The sequence below is a fragment of the Frieseomelitta varia genome, unplaced genomic scaffold (assembly GCF_011392965.1).
Source record: "Frieseomelitta varia isolate USP_RPSP 00005682 unplaced genomic scaffold, Fvar_1.2 scaffold_68, whole genome shotgun sequence".
Lineage (NCBI taxonomy): Eukaryota > Metazoa > Arthropoda > Insecta > Hymenoptera > Apidae > Frieseomelitta > Frieseomelitta varia.
In genome coordinates, this window is record NW_025110456.1 from 377,778 (window position 1) to 386,166 (window position 8,389).

An 8,389-nucleotide genomic window follows, 5' to 3' on the forward strand; every position below is an offset into this window, starting at 1 on the left:
GACGTTCGCCCTTCCGTGGGAAAATCGACCCTATATTTTCGGTCAAGTATTTAAAAAGGGATCCGCGTGCTTTCCAAACGATTAACAACTTGGCCAGGCAATTGAAGATGTCTCATATAGAATAGAAGTCTCTTACAGAGAAGAAAAGAAGGCTCTTGACTTTAGAAAAGCTTCTCTTCCCTCTCAAGCTATGGTATTAGGTTACATTTAAATTGTTTAGATTACTAATAACTCGGTTTAAATTAAATATATATTAGGTAATATATATATTTAAATATATATATTACCTAAATATATTATTAACTAAATATATATTAGCTAAATATATATTAACTAAATATAAATTAAATATATATTAGGTAATATATATATTTAAATATATATATTACCTAAATATATTATTATAACTAAATATATATTAGGTTTAGATTACTAAATATATATTAATATTAATTGAATTATGCTAGCGGATCCATTGATCTATAGAAAATATAGCTGTGTTAGAATTCCCCATAAATAATCTAATAAACGATGAGAACTATATTCATCGACAATGTCATATCCAACTGTCAGCAGTCTCTATTTAGGGAGGAATGCATTTAGTTATTGCGGAGGAGTGAATGGCAGATTGCAATTGCGTGAATTGGGGTTACGTTATCGTAACCACTAGGAAATGATCGACACCCCATGGCGAGGAACACGGGGAACGAGTTTCAGTACTGAATCGTCGATGGACGTGTGTGTGGCCGATATCTGGGAAAGCCCACTGTTTTTCGGCAATGAGCAACGGAGCAGCATTTGTCCCCTTTTATTCTTTTCGCAAACGTTATTTATGTTCTAGCCAATAGAATTATTTCCATCCTCAGTATCCGGCCACTTTTAGTTACGCTTCATTAGCATGCACAATGAACTGGTAGAACGAAGAACAGAAAGAACTTGGAAATATACAGTTATGTTTATTGAGAATTTCTGGAAAGTGAAGAGTGGTGATTCGATGATTGAAAAATTTGGAAGAACTCTTTGTTACATATATATATATATACTTTGTTACATTACATATATATATATATATATATATTATTAATATATAAATAATATTATAGTATATTATCAATATAGATGTATATTAATAGATGTTAATTAATATAGATGTATATTAATAATAATGTATATTATTAATATAGTAATATATTATTAATATAAATAATATTATAGTATATTATTAATATATAAATAATAATATACATATATATTTGTTATATGTATCTTGGAATTGTTATGCATGTACATTAATTGTTTCAATAATTGTTACATACGTTCAGTCTTATTCCCTGTAATATTAATTCATTCTCAATTTCCAAATTAATAAAATTTTATAAGAAAATTATGTTCTTTATTGCACGATAAAGAATTCTACGTTTACCTTTCATGATATAAAAATAAAATGACAAATTATACCTTATGAATGATATAGAATAGAATTGTATCTTATGAAATGTTATTAATCGTGGTTTGTACTCTTATGAAATAGAATTAGATTGAAGAAAAACGAATGAAGAAAAGGAAAAGGAATATCTTCAAAGTTCAAACTTTTTCTAAGTTATACGTACAAACGAAGAAGAGATACAAATCTTTTTTCAGTTAAAACAATTGCATTGCACCACAGAGTTATATGTATATCCAGCTTCCGTTCGGTGTTTCTAGTTTCAAAGGCGCAAGGTCAGATGACATTTTTCACATTGTGCATTCTTCAATTTCCTGGACACCGACCCTGTATGTTTAAAGAAACTGTGTTTCTTTCTACGATATCGACAGGATACTGTGATGAGACTGGCGCCGACCTCCCTTGACGAACTAGAAAGAGACGAAAGCAAGAAAAAAAAAAAAAAAGAAATGAAAGAGAAGTGTCTTCTTCAAGGGACAACTTAACTTGTGTCACGCGCCACTAAGGAAAGACAACCGGCGCAATAAAATGTAACCCAACGCCCGGGGACGTACAATACTGACTGAACCCATCAGGCTGCATCTGCGAGCATACAAGTTAAAAGTTGGAACATAATAGACCTATCCTCTGCAATTGATCGTCGAACATCTTACATACATAAACAGGAGACCTGGATTCACGTTCTGGCACGCACGTGAATTCTTTTCTTAAGAAACTTCCAGAGAAATCTGGAAACAATGAATGGATGCACAGTACAGATACGAAGAAATTTAAAAAAAAAAGGACAAGATACGTGATTAAGCAAAAAAACAATTCATCGGTATATTCCTGAAAATCTATAAATGAATTAATCGATAGTTGAAGTAGAATGAAAGATTTAATAAAAAGAAAAAAAGTTAATGCTTGCAAAGAAGTGGAAAAAAATAATGTCTTTGAAAGTTAGGCTAATTAGGATAATTAGATAAACTCTTTCTACCAAGACTACTAAAACTACACGACTATTTAAAATTTTAAATAAAGGAATATTGCTTTTTTATATCTTAATTGACGTTGAAGAATGACTTGTTTATAGTCATTCTGTTACAAATTTTAATCTTTGCTCGATTCAAAAAACAATCATCTCTGTTACAGTTTTCATTTATCGCAAGTTACAATTTTTCTTGAAAATTTTATTTATGTAGGTACAATCCATATTTTGGTAATCGTTCCATAATCGTTATTAGTTTACGTATAACGATACAATAATTATTACTATATTCTATTAATTATTTTAAAAAAAAAGGAGCAATTTTGAAGAACAACAAAGATATGTTTCACAAATGTTCAAGGCATTACATCGCATCGTGTCGAAAGATTCGGTAAAAACAAAGAGAGCAAAAAAGGAAGGCTAATCCGAGGTTCGAATGTGAAATACAAAGAACCACATGTAAAAAAGTTCAAGTGGTTGTACAGTGAGAGACGAGACGGGACTTTTACCTACGTCAGGGATTATTCTTTCTTCCTTCTCTGCGGCAATGTATGAAACTTAAGAAAAACTCGTAAATTTTCTAGGACAAGATCCGCAATAAGAGGTTGGCGCCAGAGAAATTCTAAAGCTATGTCTTCTCCAAAATATTTGAGGACCATGTGAAAAACTTCTTCAATGACTTCCCAAACGTTTCTATTCCTTTTTATTCCCATGGTTAATGATTAACAGAAGCCAAGATCCGAATTTTCTCGCACAATAAAAAATTGACCAAGTTATAATATTAATTTGATAATTAAATTGATAAATCAATCAAGCTATAGGTTATAGGTTTCTCTTATCAGTTGGCAGATACATAGTATGCATATAAAAAATATTTGGTTCAAAATGTAATAAATATAAGGCTGATCAGGGCACAAGTTAAGAATTTCTCTTTTATAATCTTATAACTTTTCATCAAATAGAACAGTGAAATAATTCATAACTTGTAAAATTACTAAACTTGTTAATGTTATATTGATACTGATTTCACTAGAAATGATTAGTTGATTAGTTTCTGTACAAATTGTTAGAGTCATAGTATTGAATATTCTGTAATTTAAAAAAAGATTGCTGAGGCTAACATGATCTCTCTATTATGATGTTTCAAATTCGAGGACTTGATAATAGAAAAATGAGTTTTTGTACAAATTGTTAGAGTCATAGTATTGAATATTCTGTAATTTAAAAAAAGATTGCTGAGGCTAACATGATCTTTCTATTATGATGTTTCAAATTCGAGGACTTGATAATAGAAAAATGAGGGAATGGTAACAGATTTTGGATAAAAACAATTTTTCTAAAGCCAAGCATTAGAAAAAAAAAAAAAAAAACGATCCGTATTAAGTTTCGTGTAAGCGATCCTACCGATCGACGCCCACTGTCGCTGCCGATTTCATCGTAAAGTAATTTGAAACGAGGGCGTGACCAGTGACTTCTTTCCCTTCGTAACAAGCTTTTTCTTCATCTTCTTCAGCGAATCTCTTCGACTCCTTTTTTCACCCATTAGTACCAAATTGGCATGCTCAAATAATCGGGTTTCTTTATTATTTCGTACGAGATAATATAAATAAAATATCTGTTGTTTAAAATAGTTATTTATTAATCGGTATTTCTGGTTTATAGATAACGAATAAAGAAATATCGAAATACGATAAATAATTTAAAAGAATGAGTTTTTGTCAATGAAGCCATCTGGTTTAATAGAAAATGAAAATTAATTTTTTAACGCTGCATCTCTCGCTTCTATAGTTTTATAAAATTTTTAAACGCTGCGTTTTTAATTTTCAAATATTTCAATTTTCCAATAATTTTAGACAAATTTTCTAAATATCTATAATAATATCTAAAATAATATCTATAATAATAAATATAATATATATATATATATCTTAATAAATATAATATGTTAATAATAACGATATCATTATATAACAGTATATTATTAATATATAAATAATAATTTTATTTTTAGAAGTTCAGAAATATGCACCTTGTCACTCATTTTTCACAAAAGAACACAATACAATCCGGAAGTAGACGTACGAAACGTAAATTTTTCATCTTTAATAGCTATGATTTCCGGCAGAACAGAAGTTTCGGTGTTCCGACTGCATAGATCAGGATGTTAGAATACCGCCAAAGGCATATACCCTAAATAGTGGCTATCCCTAGAGATAACCTGTCGCATAAATAAGTATCATTAGGTGAGTTGGCACCTGTTCTTCAGTTCTAGAATCACAGTGTTTCTTTATCATGTTAATTAAAGCAGTCATTATCTAATTAAAACAAAATTGATATCAAATGGCGAAAACGAAACAATTTAATAAGGATTACGTATTGAGTACGTAAAAAAGCATGTAATAAGAAAAAAGAAGTAAATGGAGATATCATCACATTAAAATTAATGATATTTTCATAAACAATCTGCAATATAACTATAATTCAACAATTATGCGATTGTTTTTTCCTTAAGAAGTCTCCTCCAGGGAGGAGTATTTAAATAGAATATTATATAAGTATATAAGTATCAAAAGTAAGTGGCTACATAAGTTAAAAGCTTCATTATCGATGAATGTTAATCGACTGAATCACACTTATAAACCTATACGTAACGAAGTTCGGTAAAGTGGAAGAGAAAAATTGTAATAAATTATTAGCGATAACGAGAGGCATCTGGTTTTACATTCGATTGTCGCTAGACATAGTATCTATGTATGTTTAGTCAGGATTATCGACATCATGTATAATTGATTTCTTATGGATCTATAGTGTTATGAGTACTATCATTGGCCAAAGATAGAAAAAAACCAAACATGAAATGGGACTTCGTGTTTTATAATTAGACTTTGAAATACAGACCAGGAAAAAATCATTAATTTATTAGAGCACTGTACGCTTTAGCAACAGTGAATTGGAGATAGATAGTAAAACGTTTCAACAAGAGACAAGTACTATAGAAGAAATTAAACTTGTATAATTATTACAAACAGTTAAATAAATGTAAAACAATCTTTAGAAATGTAGAAAATAATTTAAGTCATAAATAAATACCGCACGTAACTTGATACTAAAGCAAATACATCTCATGGTTCATCATACAGACCATCAATATAATAGTGGAGGGACCTAATAGTTTACTTATTAACTAAATCTTCCAACAGTCCAGTACAGAACGTGAAACAATAAAAGGAAAAAAATTCGCAAGACTTAGATTGTAGTCATTAGCAACAAGCGGGCTTGAAAATAGTAATATTTAGAAAAATTCAAATTTGCTTCGGTTTACAAATAATAGGATAAAACAATAGGATATTAACATCTTGGAAAAACGATCCACAACACAGTAAACACAGCACAGGTATCATTATACAGTATTCTACAGATTTATATACTTATCACTAAAGATACGATTACAAAATGTAAGTACATGGCTAAAAAAAAGAAAACAAAGATATCCAAGAATGATGTAATCAATAATTTATGACATTGAAATAAACATTGCTGCCAAAAAATTAGTAGCAAACGAAAAAACCTAATTTTGAAACAACAAACAAAAGTAATGAATGAAGAGCTGGATCCACGATCACGGCGTGCCAACACATCGGGCCTCATGTTCTCCCGATACAAAATCTGAAATTTCAGCTCGAAGAACCATCCGGTTTTCGAGATATTCACGAATGAAAATTTTTCAAAATGTGAAATAGCAGGAGCACAGCTAGCTGCACGGTATCGGCGTGCCACTTCCTCGGCCATCATGTTCTCCTGATATAAAATCTGAAATCTCAGCCCGAAGAACCTTCCGATTTTCCAGATATTCACGTTTGAATATTCTCTCGAGAATGTGAAACAGCAGGAGCACAGCTGGCTGCACGTTATCGGCGTGTCACCTCCTCGGGCGTCATGTTCTCCTGATACAAAATCTGAAATTTCAGCCCGAAGAACCTTCCGATTTTCCAGATATTCGCGTTTGAAAATTTTTAGGGAATGTGAAATAGCAGGAGAACAGCTGGGTGCACGGTCTCGGCGTGCCACTTCCTCGGGCGTCATGTGCTCCTGATACAAAATCTGAAATCTCAGCCCGAAGCACCTTCCGATTTTCCAGATATTCACGTTTGAATATTCTCACGAGAATGTGAAATAGCAGGAGCACAGCTAGCTGCACAGTCTCGGCGTGCCACTTCCTCGGGCGTCATGTTCGCCAGAAACAAAATCTGCAATCTCAGCTCGAAGAACCTTCCGATTTTGCAGATATACACGTTTGAAAATTCTCTCGAGAATGTGAAATAGCAGGAGAACAGCTGGGTGCACGGTATCGGCGTGCCACCTCCTCGGGCGTCATGTTCTCCTGATACAAAATCTCAAATCTCAGCCCGATGAACCTTCCGATTTTCCAGATATTCGCGTTTGAAAATTTTTAGAGAATGTGAAATAGCAGGAGCACAGCTTGCTGCACGGTCTCGACGTGCCACTTCCTCGGGCGTCATGTTGTCCTGATACAAAATCTGAAATCTCAGCCCCGAGAACCTTCCGATTTTCCAGATATTCACGTTTGAATATTCTCTCTAAAATGTGAAATAGCAGGAGCACAGCTGGCTGCACGGTATCGTTGTGCAACCTTCTCGTGCGTCATGTTCTCCTGATACAAAATCTGCAATCTCAGCCAGAAGAACCATCCGATTTTCCAGATATTAACGTTGAAAATTCTCTCGAGAATGTGAAATAGCAGGCGCACAGCTGGCTGCACGGTCTCGGCGTGCCACTTCCTCGGGCGCCATGTTCTCCAGATACAAAATCTGAAATCTCAGCCCGAAGAACCTTCCGATTTTCCTGATAGTCACGATTTAATATTCCCACGAGAATGTGAAATAGCAAGAGAACAGCTGGCTGCACGGTCTCGGCGTGCCACTTCCTCGGGCGTCATGTTCTCCTGATACAAAATCTGAAATCTCAGCCCGAAGAAACTTCCGATTTTCCAGATAGTCACGATTTAATATTCCCACGAGAATGTGAAATAGCAGGAGCACAGGTAGCTGCACAGTCTCGGCGTGCCACTTCCTCTGGCGTCATGTTCTCCTGATACAAAATCTCAAATCTCAGCACGATGAACCTTCCGATTTTCCAGATAGTCACGATTTAATATTCCCACGAGAATGTGAAATAGCAGGAGAACAGCTGGCTGCACGGTCTCGGCGTGCCACTTCCTCGGGCGTCATGTTCTCCTGATACAAAATCTGAAATCTCAGCCNTGAAATCTCAGCCCGGAGAACCTTCCGATTTTCCAGATAGTCACGATTCAATATTCCCACGAGAATGTGAAATAGCAGGAGCACAGCTGGCTGCACGGTAACGGCGTGCAACCTCCTCGGGCGTCATGTTCTCCTGATACAAAATCTGAAATTTCAGCGCGAAGAACCTTCCGATTGTCCATATATTCACGTATGAATATTCTCTCGAGAATGTGAAATAGCAGGAGCACAGCTAGCTGCACAGTCTCGGCGTGTCACTTCCTCGGGCGTCATGTTCTCCTGATACAAAATCTGAAATCTCAGCCCGAAGAACCTTCCGATTTTCCAGATATTCACGTTTGAATATTCTCTCAAAAATGTGAAATAGCAGGAGCACAGCTGGCTGCACAGTCTCGGCGTGCCACTTCCTCGGGCGTCATGTTCTCCTGATACAAAATCTGAAATCTCAGCGCGAAGAACCTTCCGATTTTCCAGATATTCGCGTTTGAAAATTTTTAGAGAATGTGAAATAGCAGGAGCACAGCTGGCTGCACGGTCTCGGCGTGCCACTTCCTCGGGCGTCATGTTCTCCAGATACTAAATCTGAAATCTCAGCTCGAAGAACCTTCCGATTTTGCAGATATACACGTTTGAATATTCTCTCGAGAATGTGAAATAGCAGGAGCACAGCTGGCTGCACGGTCTCGGCGTGCCACT